The sequence below is a fragment of the Heptranchias perlo genome, unplaced genomic scaffold (assembly GCF_035084215.1).
Source record: "Heptranchias perlo isolate sHepPer1 unplaced genomic scaffold, sHepPer1.hap1 HAP1_SCAFFOLD_50, whole genome shotgun sequence".
Classification (NCBI taxonomy): domain Eukaryota; kingdom Metazoa; phylum Chordata; class Chondrichthyes; order Hexanchiformes; family Hexanchidae; genus Heptranchias; species Heptranchias perlo.
In genome coordinates, this window is record NW_027139516.1 from 2710258 (window position 1) to 2735477 (window position 25220).

General features: G+C 44.7%; 5 non-coding genes across 5 annotated transcripts; 2 read left to right on the plus strand and 3 right to left on the minus strand.

Moving 5' to 3' along the window:
• The first annotated feature begins 8954 nt into the window (after positions 1 to 8954).
• Positions 8955 to 9027, plus strand: trnak-cuu (transfer RNA lysine (anticodon CUU)). Its single transcript has one exon. It is a non-coding gene; the product is annotated as a tRNA-Lys (tRNA).
• A 2163-nt stretch (positions 9028 to 11190) lies between these two features.
• On the minus strand, positions 11191 to 11262 carry trnae-cuc (transfer RNA glutamic acid (anticodon CUC)). Its single transcript has one exon. It is a non-coding gene; the product is annotated as a tRNA-Glu (tRNA).
• A 2682-nt stretch (positions 11263 to 13944) lies between these two features.
• On the plus strand, positions 13945 to 14027 carry trnal-cag (transfer RNA leucine (anticodon CAG)). Its single transcript has one exon. It is a non-coding gene; the product is annotated as a tRNA-Leu (tRNA).
• Positions 14028 to 16418: 2391 nt separating this feature from the next.
• On the minus strand, positions 16419 to 16491 carry trnae-cuc (transfer RNA glutamic acid (anticodon CUC)). The gene has a single exon. It is a non-coding gene; the product is annotated as a tRNA-Glu (tRNA).
• A 407-nt stretch (positions 16492 to 16898) lies between these two features.
• On the minus strand, positions 16899 to 16972 carry trnan-guu (transfer RNA asparagine (anticodon GUU)). The gene has a single exon. It is a non-coding gene; the product is annotated as a tRNA-Asn (tRNA).
• Positions 16973 to 25220: the final 8248 nt, after the last annotated feature.

Here is a 25220-nt window from a genome sequence, read left to right on the forward strand (position 1 = left end):
GTCGACGGGTGTATTTGTGGCTGGAAGGCTGTTTCCAGTGGGGTGCCGCAGGCCACGGTACTTGGTCCTTTGCTTTTTCTGGTATACATTAACGATTTGGACTTAAACATAGGGTGTATGATTAAGAAATTTGCGGGTGACCCAAAAATAGGCCGTGTGGTTGATAGCGAGGAGCAAAGCTGTAGACTGTGGGGGTTCACGTAATTTTCTGATAACAAAGCACTCAATCTATCTCTGATAAAATTTCGAACGAATACGTGGGTTTGATCTGGCACAGGCACGATGGGCCGAATGATCTCCTTTTGTGGACTAACATAATACGATGATACGAAGTGTTGTCTGACGGAAAAGCAACACATTCCAAATAAGAGCAGAGAGAGGAAAGCAGTCTAACAGCATAACAACACGGTGAGATATTGTATTTGTGAAGAAGAGGAGGGATTGTTTATCATGGTGGTAGTCACATAGGGTATCATTTGTGACTTTGATAAGGACCATTTCATGCTGCGACAGGGGCGGAAACCTAATTGGAGAGATTCAGCCCGGGTGCGGCCCCATCGTGCGCGGTGAGACGGAAGAGGCGGGGGGGAGGGGGGGTGCGTGTAAATGTCAGAGCTGGGGCTCACCGGTGGAAGCCGTATAAAAGTTTAAAACGGTACTCGCCCAACGTGGGGCCCAAACCCACTACTCTGAGAGTTTTTAAAGAAAAGGGGGAGCAGCCACTGTCTGTGTCTCTCGCTGCACTTGAAACAACACATTCCAAGTCCGAGCAGAGAACGGACACCATTCAGTTGTCCGTTGTGTTGAATAAAATGCTGTCGGTTTCCGTAGTGTAGCGGTTATCAGGTTTGTTTTAAAACGGGGAAGTTCCTGGCTCGATCCTGGGCAGAAACGTTATGTTGGAATTTGGTCTCCAAATACATCCCGATCGATTTTCTTCTCTTGCCAAAAGGGAGACAATGGCTGCTCCCTTATTCTTTGTAAGCTGTATCTTTTACTTCATTAAACAGATAACTTTGAGTGATAGAAAACTGATCGACAGTGACGCTCACTTCAAGTTTTATTCCCTTTTAATCTGGAAGGATATATTGGCTTTGGAAAGGAGTTAGTAGCGTAGGATCGACAAACCTTTTCCGCCAGTGGTGGACAAGGGAACCGAACCAATCATCGACCAAGTTCTCCTGAATTCTCCAGTGCAATAGGAAACCGACCAACAAAAGCCCTTTCATTGACCGTGGAGGTTCAGACAAATTTCTGATGACGAAGCGCTCAATCTATTTCTCTTGTCTGTTTCCCGATACTGTCTGCATCTCTGCCCTGTGTTTATCTCACGATGTGTCCACCTGCAGGTTGTTTTTTGAACGAAGACGTGTGTTTGTCTTCTGTTCGTTGCATGAAATAAATGAGTGCATCAGGTGCTTCCCTCCCTGACATTGGGGAGCCAGTGGCAGACTTCAGAGTTGGGTACTGTTAATTGTGAAGACGCAAAGAAAACATGAATTGCAGAATTATACAAACCAGCCTTAAGGGAAAAAATCTGTGACCCCGACGTGATTTGAAGACACAACCTTCTGATCTGGAGTCAGACGCGCTACCGTTGCACCACGAGGCTTGGATGTTACACTGCGTGTTTGTTTCTATCAATGTTTGTCAAGCACCGCTTTAGAGCTCCGAGATTGGTGGAATGGGTTGGCTTTCAAATCCCCGCCCACTCCCACCGGATGTCAGGCAGCATCAGAAGTCTCCTTCACCTGTCAGCGGCAGCATGGCGCTCGCTTCCATCGCCTGCTGTCAGCGGACTGCAGCAAATCCAATTACATTCATCCTGCACCCAGAATTATCACATCACAGGAAAAGGATGTGGGAAACTGCTCAAGATACATAACAGGAGGGGAAACTTCTGAAAAACACGTGGACTTCCGAATGTTTGTACTTTGGTTAGAACTACAAAAAAGAACGTGTGAAAATATAAACTATGGGTGTGATGTTTATATGTAAATTGAATGTTTCTTGGCGGATTTTTCCCGTTACTCTCGCAGCTATGGGTTGTTAATCCATCAACAATAACTTCCGCTTGATTTTAGCCCGAGTGGTTACAAAATAGCAAGTTTAATAGGTTGACTTACAACAGAGTTGCACGACAGCAGTCTTCAACATTACATTCAACAGTATTATTATTTTAATATAACTGTCTACAGGTTACATTAATGACAAGCAATCAACACAACCTGACCTGTCTTCGAATCCAGGTATATCGGACCTGACGTTTGCGGACTGCCTGTGGCAATGGACTTCTGACTGTCCCCTATTGAGAGCTCTAACATTTGAGAAGGGAGCATGCCCTATCTTTAGACGATTCGGCTGCATTGTTCTGTACGTAAGCACCACTGATCTTAACTCATGGTCGTAAACCATCCCAATTTGCTGACTCTCAGAAACCACCAAGGATTGTTTCGTGTCTTCGTGTTTATTGAGCCTTTCTCCGTCATCAGGTTTTGGATGCTTATACCAGGTTAGCACAACCTGGAGTTCAGGTATCCAGGACACTCAAGATTCTCTGGACATCAACATTTCATAATTTCTCACCATTTAAGAAATATTCTGTTTTTCTTTTCTTCCGACCAAAGTGAATAACCTCACATTTCCCCACATTATACTCCATCTGCCACCTTCTTGCCCACACACTTAAACTGTCCATATCCCTTTGCAGAATCTTTGTGTCCTCCTCACAGCTTACTTTCCCACCTAACTTTGTATCATCAGCAAACTTGGATACATTACACTCGATCCCTTCATCAAGTCATTAAAAGTCGTCCATAGGCATATAAATAGTAAACGGGTAGTAAGAGGAGGGGTAAGACCGAATAGGGACCAAAAAGGAGATCGACGCATGAAGGCATAGAGCATGGCCGAGGTACGAAATGAGTATTTTGCATCTGTCTTTACCGAGGAAGAAAATGCTGCCGAAATCACAGTAAATGGGGAGGTAGTTGAGATACTGAATGGGGTGAAAATTGCTAAAGAGGAGATACTAGAAAGGCTGGCTGTACTTCAAGTTACCTGGTCCGAATGGGATGCATCCTAGGTTGCTGAGGGAAGTAAGGGTGTAAATTGCAGAGGTCCCGACCATAATCTTTCAATCCTCCTTAGATACAGGGTTTGGTGCCAGAGAACTGGAGAATTGCAGATGTTACACCCTTGATCAAAAAAGGGTGTAAGGATAAACCCAGCAATTATAGGCCAGTCAGTTTAACCACGGTGGTGGGAAGCTTTTAGAAACGATAATCTGGGACAAAATTAATAGTCACTTGGACAAGTGTGGATTGATAATAGAACGCCACTGTGGATTTGTTAAAGGCAAATCGTGATTGAGTTTTGTGATGAGTTAACCAAGAGGGCTGATGAGGGCAATGTGGTTGATTTTGTGTTTGTGGCCTTTCAAAAGGCGTTTGATAAAGTGCCACAAAATAGACTTGTCAAAAGGGGCGATAGTGGCTGCTTCCTTATTTTTTAAAAGCGCTTTCTTTTATTTCACTCAACAGATAACTTTGAGTGAGCGAAAACTGATCCACAGTGACGCTGATTTCAAGTTTATACCTTTTAATCTGAAAGGATATATTGGCCTTGGAAGGAGTGCTGCACAGATTCACCAGATTGTTACCAGGGTGCAATGCGTTAAATTATGACAAGATGTTATATAAACTAGGCTTAAAATCACACAAGTCAAACTGCAAGAACTTTTCATTTTTGATACATACTTTAATGACCTGGGCTTGGGTATACAGGGTATAATTTCAAAGTTTGCAGATGACACGAAACTCGAGAATGTCGTAAACAATGTGGTGGATAGTATCAGACTTCAGGAGGACATAGACAGCCTTGTGAAATGGGCTTTATTAAGAGAGGCATAGAGTACAAAAGCAACAAAGTTATGCAAAACGTTTATAAAACACTGGTTAGGCTACAGCTGGAGTATTGTGTTCAATTCTGGGCACCACACTGTACGAAAGATGTCAAGGCCTTGGAGAAGGTGCAGAGGAGATTTACTAGAATGGTAACAGGGAGGAGGGACTTCAGTTATGTGGCGAGATTGGAGAAGCTGGGATTATCCTCTTAGAGCAGAGAAGGTTAAGGGGAGATTTGATAGAGGTGTTCAAAATTATGAAAGGTTTTGATAGAGCAAATAAGGAGAAACTGTTTCAAGTCTCTGAGATGATTCTCTGAATTACCATTAATAAACACACAACTTTCTGTTTCGCACTCAACGAAATGCTAACAAGTTTGATGAATGACTGTCGAAACTACGCTAACTTTTCTGACTTTCTTCCCTTCTCATTTTACTCACTTTATTTTCGGAGACTGCTTCGAAGTTTTCAGTGGTTATGAGACCAGGAATCTGATGCAGCCGTTGTTGAATTTGAAAGGATTGCAGCCCAATTTACACGAGACAAAGCTCGCGGCTAGAAGTTTGTGAGGAGCAAGTTCCAGCAAATTGTTTCTGACCCGGGATTAAACCGGGAGTTTTTCGTGTGAGGCCAACATGATAACCATTACACCACGAAAACATCTATTTAGTTCAGCCCAGGTCAGATGGAAGTGTTAAGGGAGAAAGTGAACTGCTGACTCCCACTTCTGGGGGATATCCCAAAGCGCTTCAAAGAGGTGTAATCAAAAACATAGAATCATAGAATCACAGGAGGCCATTCGGCCCATCGTGTCTGTGCCAGCTCTTTAAACTAAATGGTGCAATTTTAAAGGGGGTGCAGGAACAGAGAGACCTGGGGGTATACGTACACAAATCTTTGAAGGTGGCAGGACAAGTTGAATAGATTGTAAAAAAAAAGTATTCAGAATCGGTGACTTTATTAATAGAGGCCTAGAGTACAAAAGCAAGGAACTTATGCTAAACCTTAATAAATCACTGTTTCGGCCCCAGCTGGCTACCACACAATTCTGCCCACCACACTTTAGGAAGGATGTCAAGGCCTTGGAGAGGGTGCAGAGGTGTTTTACTAGAATGGTGCCAGGGATGAGGGACTTCAGTGAGGTGGAGAGACTGCAGAAGCTGGGGTTGTTCTCCTTTGAGCAGAGAAGGTTAAGGGGAGATTTAACAGAGGTGTTCAAAATCATGAAAGGTTTTGATAGAATAAATCAGGAGAAACTATTTCCAGTGCCAGAAAGGATGGTAACCAGAGGACATAGATTTAAGGTAATTGGCAACAGAGGGTGAGATGAGGAGAATGTTTTTACGCAGCGAGTTGTCATGATCTGGAATGCACTGCCTGAAAGGGTGGTGGAAACAGATTCAATAATAACATTCAAAGAGGAACTGGGTAAAAACTTGATGGGGAAAATTTTGCAGGGCTATGGAGAAAGGGAAGGGGAGTGGGTCTAATTGGATAGCTCTTTCAAAGAGTTGGCACATGCACGATGTGCCGAATGGCCTCCTTCTATGATGTTTCCATGCTGAGATTCTATGTTATGGAGGATTTGCTGATGCAGTGGATATTCGGGGCAGAGGACCAAGTGGGGATTGAGCTCGACGGCAAGTGTATACAGTTCGTTCAAAGGACTGAAGCCGATGGTTTCATTCTTCCCGTCGTTTAGCAGCAGGAAATTACTCGGCCATGCAGGCGACTTTTTTTGTCTTCATTCATGGGATGTGGGTGTCAATGGCAAGATCAGCATTTATTGCCCATCCCTAATTGCTCTTGAGAAGGTGCTGGTGAGTCGCCTTCGTGAACTGCGCCTTTCATTGACTGTGTCATTGACATTTTCTGGATGGAGAGAAACTATTTCCGCTGGTTGGGGATTCTCGGACGAGGGGCCAGACCTTTCAGGAGTGAGATTAGAAAACACTTCTATACACAAAGGGTATGTTCCCATGTTCCTATGTTCCTATGATATTATTAATATAGAATTCCGACAGGCATTTGATAAGATTCCACACAAGAGACTGTTCGCAAAAATGAAAGCGCATGAAACTTGAGTCAAATTATTGACATGGGGAGAGAATTGGTTCGCAGATAGGAGACAGAGAGTAGGGATAATGGGTACATACTCCAATTTGCAGGATGCGACTTGTGGTGTCCCCCAGGGATCTGTAACTGGGGTCTCAGCTTGTCATTATATTTATCAATGACTGAGATGAAGGAACAGAGAGTCGTATATCCAAGTTTGCTGATGACACTAAGTTAGGTGGTACAGTAAGTAGTGTGGAATGCGAGTTGAAAGTTACAAAGGGACATTGATAGATTAAGTGAGTGGGCAAAACTATGGCAGATGGAGTTCAATGTGGGGTAATCCACTTTGGAACTATGGTCAGGGTATTTTCCAAATGGTAAGAAGCTCGGAACTGTGGAGAAGCAGAGAGAATTAACGGTTCATTTACATAAATCAGTAAAAGCTAACGGACGGGTCCAAAAATAATTTAAAAGACTAACGGAGTGTTAACCTTTATCTCAGGGGGCTGGAATATAAAGAAGTGGAATGTATGTTGCAGTTATATAAAGCTCTGGTTAGCCTGCGTCTGGAGTAACTGCGTTCAGTTTTGGACACTGCACCTCAGGAAGGATAGATTGACCTTTGAGGGGGTGCAGAGCAGATTGACCAGAATGTTATCGGGGCGAAAAAGGTTAAATTATGACGACAGGCTGCGTATTCCCTCGAGTATAGAAGATTGAGGGGCGGTCTGAGCGAGATGTTTAACATGTTTAAATGATTCGATAGAATCGAGAGAGAGAGAGAATCAATTTCCTCTGGGGAATCAAGAACGAGGGGGACATAAGCTTAAAATTAGAACCATGCAACTCAGGTTCGAAATCAGGAAGCACTTTTTTACACAAAGGGCAATAGAAATCTGGAGCTCTGTCCCCCAAAAGGCTGTGGATGCTGGGGGGCAATTGAAGCTTTCAAGACTGAGATCGATAGAGTTTTGTTGGCTGAGGGTATCGAGGGATCGGGAGCAAAGGAGGGTAAATAGATTTGACGTGCAGATCATCAATGATCTAATTGAAGGGCGGAACAGGTTCAAGGGGCTCAATGGCCTCCTCTTGTTCCCAATGGAAATGTTGAGAATATGCTTTGTTGAGGCTGTGACGTCTGGGTCAACCCCTGTCCAAACAAGGCAGGTCACATTTGGGAGTTTAATAACTTTGAAATGAACATTTTTCTTTTGTGACTTGTGCAACTTCGATCAATTGAATAGTTATGAAAGAGAATCAATGCAGTCATTCTAACTTCTGGCTATTAATCAGAACAGAGGTTTCCGTAGTGTAGCGGTTATCACCTTGTCCTGATATGCAGAAAGTCCCCGTTTCGATCATGGGCGGGAGCATTATGTTGGGGCAGGTTTTTTTTTCCTCTGTCAAAACTATGGAGAAAACAGACACTTGGGGAAATGTAACATGGGGAAATGTAACATAGGAACAGGAGTATGTCATTCAGCCCCTCCAGCCCACTCCGCCATTTGATAAGATCATGGCTGATCTGTGATCCAACTGCATATACCTGCCTTTGGCCCATATCCCTTAATACCTTCGGTTGGCAAAAAGCTATCTATCTCAGATTTAATTTTTGGACTGTGCCCCCTCGTCCTAGAATTCGCAACCAGCGGAAATAGTTTCTGCAAATCCAGAAAATGTCAATAACACAGTCAATGAAAGGTGCAGTTCACGAAGGAGGCTCCCCAGCAACTTCTCAAGAGCTATTTGGGATGGGCAATAAATGCTGACCTTGCCATTGACACCCACATCCCATGAATGAAGACAAAAAAGTCGCCTGCATGGCCGAGTAATTTCCTGCTGCTAAACGACGGGAAGAATGAAACCATCGGCTTCAGTCCTCTATGTCTTATTTGTCATTGCACACAAATACATAACACAGATACACAGAGATATAATGATAACCACCACACAGTTACACCCAAATGTATTTATAAATGTCACAGATGCAATCATACATATTTATGACAAGATATATCATATTTTAAAAATAATCAAAATAAATTTTTCAATGGCACACAGAACATAAACACTCACTTTATAAAGAAGCATGACATCCATTCATACAAATCCATAGTTTACATTTTAACACCGTCTTCTGAGCAGTCTTGAACAAATTCCACACACCGAAAGTCTCCGCGTTTTTTCAGATGCTGCCCGTCCTCTTCTGCATTTTGAGCAGTTCCTTTCCTGTGATGTGATGATTCTGGGTGCCGGGTGTGTGCCATTGGGTTTGCTGCAGACAAGCTGCCGCGGACAGGTGAAGGCTGCTTCTGAGGCTGCCTGACACCCGGTGGGAGTGGGCGGGGATTTGGGAATCTGAAATAAATGAAACAGTAAATGAGAAACGTTCATAAAGGTAAAACCCAACTCTCTACTATCTCACTTCGTGGCGCAATGGTAGCGCGTACTGACTCCAGATGAGATAGCTCAGTGTTTAAATCACGTCTGGGTCGCACTTGTTCTTCGCGCTGGTAAGAGACTGAATAATACATATTGAGATCCCTTTTTCACAATAAACAGAACCCTGCTCTGAATTCTGCCTCACTAGTTCCCCAGTGTCAGGGAGAGAAGCGTCTGATTCCCTCATTTATTTATTGCAAGAAACATACACAAACACACTTATTAATTCAAAATCAGCCTGCAGCTCCACACGCACAGAGATAAACACAGCCAGAGAGACAGGCAAACACCGGGAAATAGACAAACCGGTTTCTCAGAGAATTGCCTGTACCTCCACGGTCGAATGTAAGGGCTTTTGTTGTTCGCTTTCGTTCCACACCTTGGAATTCAGGAGAATCTGGTACATGGTTTGTAGGACAAGGCACGGGCGCGATGGCCCGAATGGCCTGCTTCTGAGCTGTCTCCTTCTCCGATTCGAAACTCAGCCCCTCGGGGGGAGCCAGCAGCTGCCTCACTGCAATAACAGACCAAATGGAGAGATTTTAGTGGGCCCGGCTAGCTCAGTCGGTGGAGCATAAGACTCTTAATCTTGTGGTCGTCGGTTCGAGCTCCACGTTGGGCAAATTCTGTTTTAAACTTTGACGCTGCTTTTGCAAGTGAACCCTCTGCTTGCTTGACTGTCAGTGCAAGAGACGATTCTGTCAGTGCCGCCTCGTGCGCAATGATCAAAACTATAAAAGGAGCAGAAGGTTATTCGGGGTTCAGAGACACAAACCTCTCTGATGAGCCTGAGATTTAGTCAGAGGTTGCTGCCTCCCCTACATCTCTTGCCCTCTGACGAGGGACTTGCTCCGGTTTCAATTTACAAACTGGGTGAATTGTTGATCGGGTGTAGGAGAGCTGGTTTGTGATCTGAGCAGGAAACTCAGCGGCCCCGGGTGAGACAGAGAAAAAAAATCAGTCCAGGCCCGGCCCCAATCTGCGGATGTGGAAGAAAACACGGGAGGAGGGTATGGTGTGAGGTCCCTGTCAAACCAACTGCCCGAACAAAGCTGGCCACAGTCACAGAATCAGAATGGCTATTTCCTGACGGGGGTGGGCGTGGCCGGTTCATGTGGAAAAGGATCCGGTCGAGAATGATCTGATTCATAAGGTTAGGGGAGGGAAATTAGGGAGCTCCTTCGGAACGTTAATTACTTGAAAATGAAGACTTTTTCCTGTGTAACTTGTGTGGTTTTGATGAATGAAATGTTTGTAAAAAGGCATCCGTAGAGAAGGATTGAGAGCTTTTAGGACAAGAGGGGAAATGAGGAGTTTTTTTCACACAGAGGGTTGTTCCGATCTGGTAGCCATTTGCTGAAAGGGTGGTGGAAGCAGCTTTCATTGGAACTTTCAAAAGGCAATTGGACAGGTACTTGAAGAGGACTGATTGGCAAGGTTACGGGGAAAAGGCTGGGTTTTTTGGACTAAATTGGACAGCTCTTTCAAAGAGTCGGCAAGGCAACATGGCCGAATGGCCTCCTTCTGTGCTGTAAAATTGTATGGTTCTCTTGCATGATTTTAGTGTGGGACAGGAGAGATGTTGTTTAAAGAGAAGTAAAAGTGTCCCAAACCGAGCAGAGAGAGGTGACTGGTCAGTTCCCCTCTGTCCAGTATAAATCACCAGCGGTTTTTTGTGGTGTAGTGGTTATCAGTTCGCATTGCAAGCGAACAGCCCTGCTTTCGATCCTGGGTGGACAATTTATGTTGCAATTGTTGTTCACATTCTATATTAATGACTTAGATGGGGGACCGAGTGTAATGTATCCAAGGTTGCTGATGATAAAAAGGTAGGTGGGAAAGTAACCCGTGAGGAGGACGCAAAGGGAGGTGGACCGGTTAAGTGATTGGGTAAGAAGGTGGCAGTTGGAGTAAAAGGTGGGAAAATGTGAAATTGTCCACTTTGGTAGGAAGAATAGAAAATCAGAATATTTTTTAAAAGGTGAGAGTCCAATAAATGTTGTTATTCATAGTTGGGTGTACTTGTAAACAAATCACAAAAAGTTAACATGCAGGTACAGTAAGCAATTAGGAAGAAAAATGGTATGTTGGCCTTTTTGCAAGGAGGTTGGAGTATAAGAGTAAGGAAGTCTTGCTGCAATTAAATAGGGCTTTGGTGAGAACACACCTGGAGTACTTTGATGTAGTCTACTTGGATTTTAGCAAGGCTTTTGACAAGGTCCCAATTGGCAGACTGGTCAAAAAAGATGTGATTGCACTAGAGAGGGTACAGAGGAGATTTACGAGGAGGTTGCCAGGGCTGGAGATTTTTGGCTGTGAGGAAAGATTGGAGAGGCTGGGGTTGTTTTCTTTGGAACAGAGGAATCTGAGGAGTGATTTAATTGAGGTGTACAAAATTATGAAGGTCCGAGATAGAGCGGATGGGAAGGACCTATTCACCATAGCAGGGAGGTCAATAACGAGGGGGCAGAGATTTAAAGTGATTGGTGGAAGGATTAGAGGGGAGCTGAGGAGAAATATTTTCACCCAGAGGGTGGTGGGGGTATGGAACTTACTGCCTGAAAGGGTGGGAGAGACATAATCCCTCGTTACATTTAAAAAATACTTGCATTTGCACCTGAAGTGGTGTAATCTGCAAGGCGACGGACCGATTGCTGGAAAGAGAGATTCGGCTGGTTGGCTCATTTTCGGCCGACGCGGACGCGATGGGCCGAATGGCCTCCTTGTCTGCCGTCAATTTGGGATGATTCTGCAAAAGTGGCAAGTGTTTTTTTGTAACAGCAAATTCCCTGACTGGGAATCGAACCCGGGCCGCGGCGGTGAGAGCCCCGAATCCTAACCACTAGACCACCAGGGAAGGCATGAAAAGTTTCTAAATATATCTGGGAGTGTTTGTATTAGGTTCAAATAAAATTTATGGTTTCGTGACTCTGTTAGTTGCAAATGTATTTACATGAATCTGTATTATTTATTTATTTATTGGGGTGTATATATTGTAAATCTATCTCTGGCGCTGATAAGAGTCCATATAATTCCGCAATTAATGTTTCATTTGCGTTTTCACAATAACAGGTCTGTCTCACTGGTTCCCCTGTGTCAGGGAGGGAAGTGTCTGATGCCCTCTTTTATTTAATGTTACAAACGGAAGACAAACACTCGTATTCGTTCAAAATCAACCTGAAGGTGGACACACACACAGAGATAAACACAGCCAGTGATATGGTCGTTATGTTGGGATTGCTGCACATGCATACCCAGTGGCGAGTTTACTGCAATGATAGACAAGAGCGGCTGAGTTTTTCAGGCCCGGTTACCTCAGTCGATAGAGTGTGCGACTCCAAATCCCAGGGGCATGAGCTCAAGCCTCATGTTAGGCACATTGTGGTTCAAACTTTTTTATGTTGCTTTCAGGGGTGAACCCAAGCTCTGATTCCCCCCGACCTCCCGTGCAGTGTCACCGCGCACATTGTGGCCGCGCCCGGGCTGATTTCTCTCTCTCTCACCCGGGACCGCTGAGTCTGATGCACCGTGATCACCAACTCATCCAGTTTGTGAATTTAAACCGGAACAGGTGTCTCGCAAAGGGCAAGAGAAGTAGGGAAGGCTGCAACATCTGACAAAATCTCATTCCAATTAAAGGTTTGTGAAACTGAATCCCTAACACTTTCTGCAACTTTTAAAAGTTTTGGCATTCACTGTACAGGAGTCTCCCTGTACAGGCGGCACCCAGAGTCTCGTCTCTGACACACACAGTGATGCGTTGTGCTGTTTTCACTCGTAAAACAGCTTTTGTGATATTGTGATATTGTCTTTGACTCCCTCACCAGCGGAAAGGGTTTGCCTATCTCCCTTTCAAAATCCTAAAAAGCCTTCTATATTCCAGGGAATACAAGTATGTAACCGCTCCTCATAATTTAACCCTTCGAGCCCTGCTAACATTCTGGTAAATCTGGGCTGCGCTCCTTCCAAGGCAAAAAAAACGCTTTTGGAGTAAAAGGGAATAAAATTTAAAATGAGCGTCACTGAGGATCAGTTTTCTATCACTCAAAGTTATCTGCTCAATGAAGTAAAATATGCAGTTTACGAAGAATAAGGGAGCAGCCACTGTCTCCCTTTTTGGCAGGAGAAGAAAATCAACCTGGATGTTTATGGAGACCAAGTTCCAACATAACGTTTCTGCCCGGGATCGAACCGGGGACTTTTCGCGTGTTAAGCAAATGTGAGAACCACGACACGACAGAAACCGATGGCATCTTGCTCAAAGCAATGGGCAACTGAATGGTGTCCTCTCTCTGCTCGTGCTTGGAATGTGTTCTTTCAAGTATAGCAAGAGATTCAGACAGTGGCTGCTCCACTTTTTCTTTAAAAAATCTCAGGGTAGTGGGTTTGAGCCTCACGTTGGGCGAGTACCGTTTTAAACTTTTTTGCTGCTTCCACCGGTGAGCCCCAGCTCTGACACTTACCCCACCCCCCTCCATCTCACCGCGCACGATGGGGCCGCGCCCAGGCTGAATATCTCCAATTCGGTTTCCGCCCCAGTTGCAGCATGAAATGGTCCTTATCAAAGTCACAAATTACACTCCATGTGACTACCACCATGATAAACTATCCCTCCTCATCCTTCTCAAATACAATATCTCACCGTGCTGTTATGCTGTTAGACGAGTTTCCTCTCTCTGCTCTTATTTGCAATGTGTTGCTTTTCCGACTGATAACACTTAGTATCATCGTATTATGTTAGTCCACAAGAGGAGACCATTCGGCCCATCGTGCCTGTGCTGGGTCAAACACACGTATTCGTTCAAAATTCGTTCAGAGATGGATTGAGTGCCTTGTTGTCAGAAAATTGCCGAAACCCCCACAGTCTGCAGCTTTCCTCCTCGCTATCAACCACATGGCCTATTTTTGTGTCACCCGCAAATTTCTTAATCATGTCCCCTAAGTTTCGGTCCAAATCTTTAATGTAGAGCACAAAAAGCAAAGGACCAAGTACCGAGCCCTGCGGCACCCCACTGGAAACAGCCTTCCAGCCACAAAAACACCCGTCGACCATTACACTTTCCTTCCTGCCACTGAGCTAATTTTGGATCCAACAAGCCACATTCCCTTGGATCCCATGGTGCTTTACTTTTTGGACCAATCTGCCATGTGGGAACTTTTCAAAAGCCTTGCTAAAATCCATGCAGATGACATCAATTGCGCTACCCTCATCCATCCTTCTTATCACCTCCTCGAAAAATTCAATCAGGTTAGTCAGACACAACTTCCCCTTAACAAATCCATGCTGACTGTTCTTGATTAGTCCGTGCCTTTCGAAGTGACAGTTCATCCTGTCCCTCAGAATTGATTCCAATAATTTGAAATGGAGTCTTTCTCCTGCTTGCTGCAATAACAAATAAGGTGATTCAAAGAAACAAGCCCGGCTAGCTCAGTCGGTCGAGCATGAGCCCCACGTTGGGCGAGTATCATTTTAAACTTTTATGTTGCGTTCACTGGCCAACGGTGCAGAATTGATGCAGAATGAAGCGTTCAATTTGTAGTCAGGATGGCCGAGCGGTCAAAGGCGCTGCGTTCAGGTCGCAGTCTCTTCTGGAGGCGTGGGTTCGAATCCCACTTCCGACAATGCTTATTTTTACGAAGACGTGAAAATATTTTATTTGTGGATTGGGCTGCAGCTGATTTTTCGACCAAGTAGATTTGCTCCTCCCACAAAAGCAACTGGCTTTGTGATGGAAATGTGACTTGAGAAGTTTCAAACGGTGAAATGTTTGACATATTAATGACCTGAACAAAGAAATAGAACAGCACTGGGAAACATTTAAAACGGTGATCAATAGAGTTCAGGAGAAATATATCCCACTAAAAAGCAAGAACAAACTCGCCAAAAATGACACACCAGGGATGAATAAAGAAACAAGGGCAAAATTGAAACTGAAGAAAAAGGCACACACTAGACAATAAAGGAGAGAGGGGAATGTGATAACACTGGGAAAGAAGTCTAAAGAACTATTAGAAAGGCAAAAAGGAATATCAAAAAAAGCAAAGTATTCTGGACACATCAACAGCCAAAGAAAGTTTCGGATAGGAATAGGGCCACTCAGGGATACACACGACAAATTCACAGGCAATGACAGCGAAATGGCAGAAATATTAAATAATCACTTTGTTTCAGTATTTACCAGGGAGACAAGTATTTTGGGCATGACAGTGGAAGAAGAGATGAAAAAAATATGTAAAGACATTTAAGATCGAAAGGGGGGAGATAATTGATAAACTCATCAAACTTAGAGAGGAAATTTCCTGTTGGGAGCCTAACCAGAGTTTCAAACCGCTCAGCCACGCTGATTTCTGTATTACTGTTCAGGAGCTCATTTTACGGGGACGCGATTACTGCGCTCCATTTAGGGAGGCTCAGTGAAAGGCGGAAATTGATCTATTAATAGAATCATAGAATAAGATAGCGCCATTTGGCCCATCGTGCCTGTGCCAGCTCTCTGAAAGAGCTGTCCAGTTCGTCCCACACGCCTGCTGTTTCCCCATAGCCCTGAAAATGTTTCCATCCAAGCGTTTATCCAATTCCCTTTTGAAAACTGTGAGTTAAGAAAAACAATATTGAAAGGGGTGCTGGGGCCTCTGCAGCGTCGATGTAGAGTGTGTGATGATTGAAGTTATCAAGATGGTTGCTTTACACATGGTATGTTGTGCAATCATCCTGAAATATCTTCAATATCCAATACAAATTGAATTGCAAACCTGACGGACCAACACTGGAAAACAAGTCACGAGTGAACGCAAATCATCTGGGACCCGTTTTTAGCCTCACGGCACTTTAAATAAAGTGAAATAATTTTGCATTGAAAAGATTTGGAACTTGCATCTGTGCCTTTATTTGTTCCATTTCTGAAAGTTGCTGGCGTCTGATGATGGACACGCCTCTGCTCCCTCTATTAAACAAGAAAGGAGATGTTTGACGTTGACGGGACCTGTTGGTTTTGAGCTCATCCTTTGCATTGAGTGGGTTCGCGTCTTTTAAACAGCGTCAACTTTAGCCCAGCGGTGAACTTCACAACAAACAAGTTCATCACCGTCTCACCGCGGGCACTGACTGACACGTTTATCGTTATTTCTTTCAGACCGAAATAAATAGGAACCGTGATTTTAAATTTGCACCAAGTGATTTTTAGGTCGTCGCCTTTAAATGTTTCAAAGGCGACTCCGAATTTATGATCGTCTGGCCATTTCACCAGCCGTGTTGAAAACCAAACATGTCTCTAACTTTCGCGTCTTTTTTCGAAAGGCAAAAAACGTATTTCCCATGACCTCTGAAGGATGGACAAGTACATTTCAGAAAGCTGAAGCAAGTTCACCAGCCTTTTAATCCGGAGTCACACCTTTGCGCCACGCACTCTGAAGACAGGATCCTGGATGTTATTATATTTTTTGAATGTTTCTCAAACACCGCTTCATATATTTGTTGAATGGATGCGGCTCATCAAATCTCCGCCAGATCCCACCGGTAATGAGACAGCATTGGAAGCAGCCTTCACCCCCAATATCACGCTGGCTTTCATCGCCTGCTCCCAGCGCACTGCATTAACAGGGCTGGGAGATCTGGACTTTGTTCACATTGAATCAGCAATGTGAATCGTTTAATATTGAATCATTTTTAATGGGGACAAGTTTTCAAAATATTTCAACGCAGTTTCGAACCGGGGATTTATTGCGTGCTAGGCAAACGTGATAACCACTACACTACGGAAACCTGCTGCCTCTAACTCCGTGTTAGGGATATAGAATCATAGAATCATAGAAGTTACAACATGGAAACAGGCCCTTCGGCCCAACATGTCCATGTCGCCCAGTTTATACCACTAAGCTGGTCCCAATTGCCTGCACTTGGCCCATATCCCTCTATACCCATCTTACCCATGTTACTGTCCAAATGCTTTTTAAAAGACAAAATTGTACCCGCCTCTCCTGCTGCCTCTGGCAGCTCGTTCCAGACAAAAGTTGCTTCCCCGACCGGGAATCGAACCCGGGCCGCGGCGGTGAGAGCGCCGAATCATAACCACTCGATCACGAGGAACCCCTCAGCCAAACTAATTTCCGTATTACTGACCACGAGCTGATTTCACAGGGATACATTTACTGCGCTGTATTTCGGAAGGCTGCAGAGAAGGATCGGTGGAGATGGTCAGGCAGGGAATCCCAGAGCATCGCGCCGACACAAACATTTAACTGTTTTTTTACATGTTCCTGATACCCGACGGCAGTGTAAATTATGGCGAATCAGGCATGTTCAGATGACATTGTTCACAGTGTGTTTTCTTGCAGCCAAATCACACATTAGAAAACTTGAAATGAGATGAAGAGATCGGAGCCATTCCAAGTGCTCCCAGTTGCTGCAGATCAGGAATGAAAACATGGCACCGGCTTCAGGGCGATCAGAATGAGGCAATGAATCCAAAAGTGGGAAGAAAAAGGTGCAACTTTCGTCCCTGGGTGGGCTCGAACCACCAACCTTTCGGTTAACAGCCGAACGCGCTAACCGATTGCGCCACAGAGACCGTCTGGTTCTTTTTTTGCAAGATACACCAAAGCAGCGTGTCACCTAGCCAAAGTTACATGTTGCAGCCAAAGAAATGCAATTGACCACTATCAGTGTTACTTTTCCAGAAATAAAGGATGGGACATTGTTTGTGGAAACATAGAAACGGTCTGGTCTCGCTCACAGCGTCGATATCACCGCCAACCAGCTCTCCTGCAACCGGCGCGCCCACCGGTGCTTTGTCTGTTACTCAGTCGCACTGTGGGAGAACCTTCACCACATGGACTGCAGCGCTTCAAGAAGGCGGCTCACCATCACCTTCTCAAGGGCAATTAGGGATGGGCAATAAATGCTGGCCTAGCCAGCGACGCCCACATCCCATGAATGAATAAACAAGTATTCTGAGCGTCCTGACGCTGATGTCAGGTTTTGATCCCTGATCTGCAGTAACTGGGAGCACTTTAAATGGCTCCGACCGTTCAATTTCACCCACAACATCAGAGTAACTGTTCCAGGGGGACATGCCGACTCAGCTGCGTCTTGGCCGCCTGTCTGGTCAGTCCTTTATTCGTCTCCAATTCCGTTTCCCAAAGCGTATCTACAGATTCACAAAGCTGTTTGTCATTTCGGTTCCTTTCGATTTGTCCAGCTCCCGACTGGCAATAATTTGCAAACCTGGTTGCAACCCTCCACCTTGCATCGTGTCCAGGGATGGGTTATTTGGAGAGACTGGAGAAGCTGGGATTGTTCTCCTTGGAGGAAAAAAAAGATTAAGGGGAGATTTAATAGAGGTGTTCAAATTATATGGGGCTATTGATAGAATGGATGGGGAGAAGCTGTTTCCATTGGCAGGAGGATCGATAACCAGAGGACACAACCTGCATTTATAAAGTGCATTTAATGTAGTAAAACGTCACAAGGTGCTTCACAGGAGCGTTATTAAACAAAACTTGACACTAAACCACATAAGGAGATATTGGGATAGGTGACCAAAAGCTTAGTCGAAGAGGTAGGTTTTAAGGCATGTGTTAAAGGAGAGAGAGGCGGAGAGGCTTCGGGAGGGAATTCAAGATCTGAGGGACGAGGCAGCTGAAGACACAGCCGCCAATCGTGGAGCGATTAAAATCAGGGTTGCGCAAGAGGCCAGAATTGGAGGAGCACAGAAATTCCTTTTTCGTTTATGGGATGTGGACGTCGCGGGCGATGCCAGCATTTAATGCCCATCCCTAATTGCCCTTGAGAAGGTGGTGGTGAGCCGCCTTCTTGAACCGATGCAGTCCGTGGGCTGTTAGGAAGGGAGTTCCAGGATTTTGACACAGCGATGATGAAGGAACGGCCGATATATTTCCAAGTATGGATGGTGTGTGACTTGGAGGGGAAAGTGCAGTTGGTGTTGTTCCTATGTGCCTGCTGCTCTTGTCCTTCTAGGTGGTAGAGGTCGCGTGTTTGGGAGGTGCTGTCGAAGAAGCCTTAGCGAGTTGCTGCAGGTGCAGTGCGTCCTGTGGATGGGACACACTGCAGCCACAGTGCGCCAGTGGTGAAGGGAGTGAATGCTTCGGCTGGTGGATATGGTGGTGACCAAGCGGGCTGCTTTGTCTTGGATGGTGTCGAGCTTCTTGAGTGTTGCTGGAGCTGCACTCATCCAGGCAAGTGGAGAGTTTTCCATCACACTCCTGACTTGTGCCTTGTAAATGGTGGAAAGACTTTGGGGAGTCAGGAGGTGAGTCACTCGCCACAGAATACCCACCATCGGACCTGCTCTTGTAGCCACATGATCTCGAAGGGTTGTAGGGCTGGAGGAGGTTGCAGAGATAGGAAGGGGGCGCGGGCCATGGTGGGATTTGAAAGCAAGGATGAGAATTTTGAAATCGAGGCGTTCCTGGACAGGGGGTTTGGCTGGAACGTCACACCGCCCCTCCCGTGTTTACTTCCACAAACGTACATTGGGAGAGGGCTTGGGCGGATTTTTCTGTGTCTCACCCGGGGCCGCTGAGTCTCCTGCAATCCCCCCGATCACCAACTCACCCAGTTTGTACATTTAAACCGGAACAAGTGCCTTCCAAAGGGCAAGAGATGAAGGCAAGGCTGGAACCTCTGACAAAAAAATCTCTTATCCACCAGCGAGGTCTGTGTCCCTGAATCGCTAACTCTTCTTTCACCTACAGATTTGTCTTTTGCACTCGCAGTGAAGCGGAGGGCCGTTTTCACTCGCACGCCAGCAATTATGATATCAAGAAAAAGGTGGCGGAGAAATTCTCCATTTCAGCGAAAATGGAGCGCTGGGGTCCGCTCATGAGTGCAGTGTAAAAGTTGAAACTAGCACCCACGGTCGTGAGGTGAATGATTCTACCGACTGACCTCGCCAAACCTGAGGAAACTGCTACTTCCTTGTCTGTTGTTGCAGCGAGCCGGCTGTTGGCTCCGCTCCAAGGGTTCAGTGCAAACCATGAAACAGGTTCTCCTGAATTCCATGGTGTAGAAGGCAATCGTTTAACAAGTCGAGCAATGTATTCCGATCAATCATTGATCATTCCATTCAGATCTTCTGCTTTTCAGCTGCACTTCCCCCCAAACATTGCAATTAATTTTACTCAGTATTTGTTTCGCTTGTTTAATATTTTGTTCGCCGGCTTTGCCAGATTAACATTTCATTTCAATTATCAATGACAGGGAGCAATGAAGATCACTTGTAAAATTCCCTCGGGCCCATCAATGTGTCAGAATCAAGCACCCGGGTGTTTAAGCACCAACCAACTGAACAAAGGCGGTTCACTCACTTGTCCCAACACCTGCTGTGCCTTAACTTGCTCACCGCTACCAGTAGTTTATTTTTAAATGACGCCTCCTTCCCTGACACCGCAGAACTCGTGACCAAAGTTCCGTTTATTGTTAAGAAAGCATTAATTCCGAAATTATCCAGGCGCATATGAAATGTGAAATAAATAATGATTTCGACACGCAGCATTTTGCTTTGAATTCAACCGCACTACCGTTGGGCCACGAGGGCTACTAATAGCATATATTATATATGTATATACACTTATTATATACTTAAATATATATGTTTGATGCAGTGTTCCCCAGTGGTTGGGGATAGTTCATTGCACAAAAATAATTCAATTCTCTGAGACACTTAATGTTTTTTTTAATCACCATTAATACGTTTTGTTGCACACTGATGGAAATGCAAACTTGTTTGTCAAGTGACAATTAAAACGTTAATAAATCTTTGTGCTTTGCATGTCATCAACTTGTATCCCTTCCCATTTTTCATACTGTATTTTAGGAGTCTGCATAAAAATCTTTAGTGCAGCCGCTGTTAAATTTTAAAAGGTTTGTAGCCCCTTTCACGCTGGAAGAAACTCGACCCTGAAGGTTTATGGGGAGCAAGTCCCAACAAAATGCTTCCCTCCGAGGTCAAATCGGGGACTTTCTGCGTGTAACTGGTGAACATGATAACCGCTACATTACGGAAACGACTAATTTTCGGTCTCAGGTCTGAAGGAAGTATCTCGGAAAAACATGTCCTGCTGACTCTCCTCACACTGACTCTTTTCACGAACATTTCATCGATCGAAACTTTTCATGTCACAGGGAAAAAAAGGTCAGTCATTAAACTCCTGAATTCGCCCCAACATCTATCAATCGCAGTTTTGACATTTTCAATTGACCCCCAGCCTCAACAGCTTTTTGAGGGAGAGAGTTCCAGATTTCCACTCCCCTTTGTGTGAAGAAATGCTTGCTGACATCACCCCTGAATGGACGAGCTCTAATTTTAAGGTTACGCCCCCTTGTTCTGGACTCTCCCCACCAGAGGAAATATTCTCTATCTGCTCTGTCAAATCCCTTTAATCATCCAAACACCTCAATTAGATCACCCCTTAATATTCTTTACTCAAGGGAATGCAAGTATCGTCTGTGCAACCTGTCCTCATAATTGCTGATCAACGAGAGCCACCAAAAAGGGTTTTCCGATGGCTGGCTCTTGAGTGGACTGGTCTTTATCAGTGGGCTCGTTGGTCAATGGGTATGATTTTCGCTTTGGCGGTTGTTAGTCCAAATATGTGAGAGGTCCCGGATTCGATCGAATTTACTTTAGATCTTCAAATTCCAAAGACAGAAAAGTACCCAAATCAGCCCACATGAGTGAAACAATTCCTATGTTTCATACTATTACCTAACACAACTGCCCAACTTGGTTCTGATAAAAGGACATTGACCTGAAATATTAACTCTGTTTCTCTCTCCACAGATGTTGCCTGACTTGCTGAGGGTTTCCAGCATTTTCGATGTTATCAGAGTATCACTTCCCTCATCACCTAACTACACTCCTCCACTAGATGTCGCCTTGTGGTGAAAACAGGCTCCTTCTGCACAGCCAGGTGTTGTGCTTTAGGCATTAATTATAACGATAACTTTTGAACTTGTTCGTTAAAACATATGGCCTTGCCCATTGTCCAGAAAGCAGAATGGTGTTTATCTCTCACCAGTACAGCCCTTTCCCGCTGCATCAGCTTGGAATGATACGTAGCAATCATACAGATGTCACACCTCTCCTGCTTCCCTGTGAAGCTGGTAAGACGAATAGCACACAATGCTGTCTGACACGCATACACACCAGCTCTGAATGATTTAAAGGCCTTGTTATGATTGTCAGAGAATTGTTTATATAAAAACGATAATTAAACTTCCGAGTATTATGATATCAGTTACAATCCAAGAGCTTCTGGACTTCAGAATCTACTAGTCTCCATATTAAACATATGCATGCATATAAAATGAAGCAAATCTGTCTTATGATTGTAGTTTCATTCTCCCAACAGAGATTTATAGTTCCTTACTTAAGAGGCAAAAGCTAAACGTTAATATTACTTCAATGTAAAGACTAACTCTTTCCTTACAATACCGATTCCCCAACCTAATATAACACCTCAAACTGATAGAGCTTCTCAAATTAAAACAGTATCTCAAACTAATACAGTACCACAAACGGATAGAGAATCTGAAACTAATATAATTCCTCAAGGTAATACATCATATCAAACCAATAAAGTACCTCAAACTAATACAGTACCTCAAACTAATACAACAGCTTAATCTAATACAGCACCTCAAACTAATACAGAACCTGAAATTAATATTTTTTTATTCGTTCATGGGCTGTGGGTGTCGCTGGCGAGGACGGTATTTATTGCCCATCCCTAATTGCCCTAGAGAAGGTGGTGGTGAGACTCCTTCTTGAACCGCTGCAGTCAGTGTGGCGAAGGCTCTCCCACAGTGCAACTTGGTAACAAATAAAGCATCGGTGGGCGCGCCGGTTACAGCAAAAGCTGGTTGGCGGTGATATCGATGCTATGAGCGAGACCAGACCGTTTCCATGTTTCCACAAACAATGTCCCATCCTATATTTCTGGAAAAGTAACACTGATAGTGGTCAATTGCATTCTCTCTGACTGCAACATGAAACTTTGGCCAGGTGATATGCTGCTTTAGTGTATCTTGCAAGGAAAGGAAGCGGACGGTCTTTGTGGTGCAATCGGTTCAAGCGTTTGGCTGATTAACCGTAAAAGTTGGAGGTTTGAGCCCACCCAAAGACGAATGTTGCGCCTTTTTTCCCACTTTACAATTCATTGCCTCATTCTGATCGCCCTGAAGCCAGTGCCATGTTTTAATTCCTGATCTGCAGTAACTGGGAGCACTTTAAATGGCTCCGATCTCTTAATCTCATTTCAAGTTTTCTGATGTGTGATTTGGCTGCAAGAAAACACTCTGTGAACAATGTCATCTGAGCATGCCTGATTCGCCATAATTTACACTGCCGTCGGATATCAGGCACATGAAAAAAAACAGTGAAATGTTTGTGTGGGCGCGATGCTCTGGGATTCCCTGCCTGACCATCGCCACCGATCCTTCTCTGCAGCCTTCCGAAATACAGCGCAGTAAATGTATCCCTGTGAAATGAGTTTCTGGACAGTAATACGGAAATTAGTTTGGCTGAGTGGTTATGTCCCTAACACGGAACTTCAATCATCACGTTTCTCTAGTGTAGTGGTAATTGCATTCGCCTAACACATGAAAAGTCTCCGGTTCGAAACCGGGCGAAAGCATTTTGTAAACCTTGATCCAATTAAAAATGATTAAATATTTAACGATTCACATTGCTGAATAATGTGAACAAAGTCCATTTCTCCCAGCCCTGATATTGCAGTCTGCTGAGAGCAGGCGATGAATGCCAGCGTGATATTGGGGGTGAAGGCTGCTTCCAATACTGTCTCACACCCGGTGAGACCTGGCGGAGATTTGACCAAGGTGGGATAAATGAAACGGTGTTTAAGAAACATTCATATATATAATAGCATCTCGGATCCCGTCTTCAGAGTGCGTGGCGCAAAGGTCTGACTCCAGATCAAAAGGCTGTGTGTTTGAGAATGTCTCACGAATGAGAACGTCTAAGTGGCAAAAGTATGAGAATGTATAAGTGGCAAAGTGTAGAATGAGAATGTCTCAGTGGCAAAGTAGAAAAATTGTAATAGGACAAGCAAGGGTTAATTAGAAGCTGCCTAGGTTAGAACAATGGGCCCCTGCAAGGCTAATAGTGAGATGAGTAACTCGTTAGATGTTGGGGTCTGCTTATGCTCATCATTGACATGTTGGGAGCAGGGAGTTTGGTGTAGGTGTCTCTGTGCAGCTGGGTGATCAATAGAAATAATGAGCTTAGTGAAGCCAGAGACCATTCCAGGTTAGCTGATAAGGATGTGGGATGATTGGGGGAAAACATTCCAAGCTAGGAGATGAAGAGACATTCATCTATGTCTGTCACTGCGGCGTGAGCAGCTAACTGTATTGTCCATGATTGGCCTGTAGTGAGGTAACCCCTCATGGCCAACCTTTGCCAGGCTTATGATTGGTATTGACCCTCATGCTAACAATGTTCCAACCCCTATTGAACTGTATAAACGTGTGTATTTTCTGTATGTTCTTTGTCTTGTTCTGCCAGCATAGGTGGGACTCTATCGGGAGTCCAGATCAATGCTGCAGACCAAGTTCCAAGTTCGACTCTAATAAAGTTATTGTTGAACTGCAACGGTGTATTCGACTCAGAATTTGCTGAACCAGACTGAGGGAAAAGAATCGAGTTCATCATTTGGCATAGTCGGCAGGATCTCAACGGTCGATCACCGAGAGTTTGCGGAGCAAGAGGCGGATTGTCACCGACACGGACGAAGGAGAGCGCGCGCCCGGGGTGAGTAAAGATTTCTTTTACCACTTCGGCTTTCCTGAATCTGTTAAGTCTGACGACGAATCGTCCAATCGCTAACACTCGCGTGGCGTCCTTACGAGATTTAGGTCAGTCTGGCGAATACACCGAGATAGGTCAGTGATTCGACATCACTGAGGGTCAGCTTCGGCTGAGGGTCAGCTTCGGCTGAGGGTCAGCATAAGTGCTGAGGGTCAGCATAAGTGCTGAGGGTCAGCATAAGTGCTGAGGGTCAGCATAAGTGCTGAGGGTCAGCTTCGGCTGAGGGTCAGCGTACGTGCTGAGGGAGTAATTAAACTTAGGTCGGTGATCATTAAGCGTAAGGAAACGAGAGATAAAAGGAACTAAAGACCTAGATACTGCCTAAAAGCAGAGGAATTAATTTGGAAAAATAATGCAGCTAAACCAGCCAAAGGGTTAATATGCTTTATGGAGACAGTACTGTCAAGAATTGAAAGAAGCTTCGGTATTAGCAAGTTGGCAAGATAACGCGTTGAAGTTAGGAATAACACTCACTGAGGGAGCAGTCTGTGGAGGTCTTAAAAGGAGAATGTAAAAATGAGAGACAGTCTAAACAGAAGTCTGAAAAGACTTCGGGTGAGCCAAAAGGGCTTGAGAAAAGTGGATTACGTAATCCAATGATTGGCCTTTGCTTGGCTGAGGAAGACGATGATGATTTGGATGAGTGGAATTGTTGGTCCCGTGTCGCTCCCCAGGGTCCTCGTGCTCCTCCTGTTAGGTCCCGTGTAGCTCCCCAGGGTCCTAATGCCCCTCATGAGTACGGTAATCTCGATCCTTCGGTGCCAACGGAACCGGCTGTTCAAACCCCTGCGATAACGTCTCAAATTGTTTCCCCGGTCTCCTCCCGTACCAGAAGTAAAACTACGGAATTATTGGCTCCAACATTTAAATTCTCAGCCAGCCCACTTAGTTTTAGAAAGCAGAGAGATCAGAGACTGGACAGTCAGGAGATTAGAGACACAGACAGTGGAGCAGCAGGAGACGACTT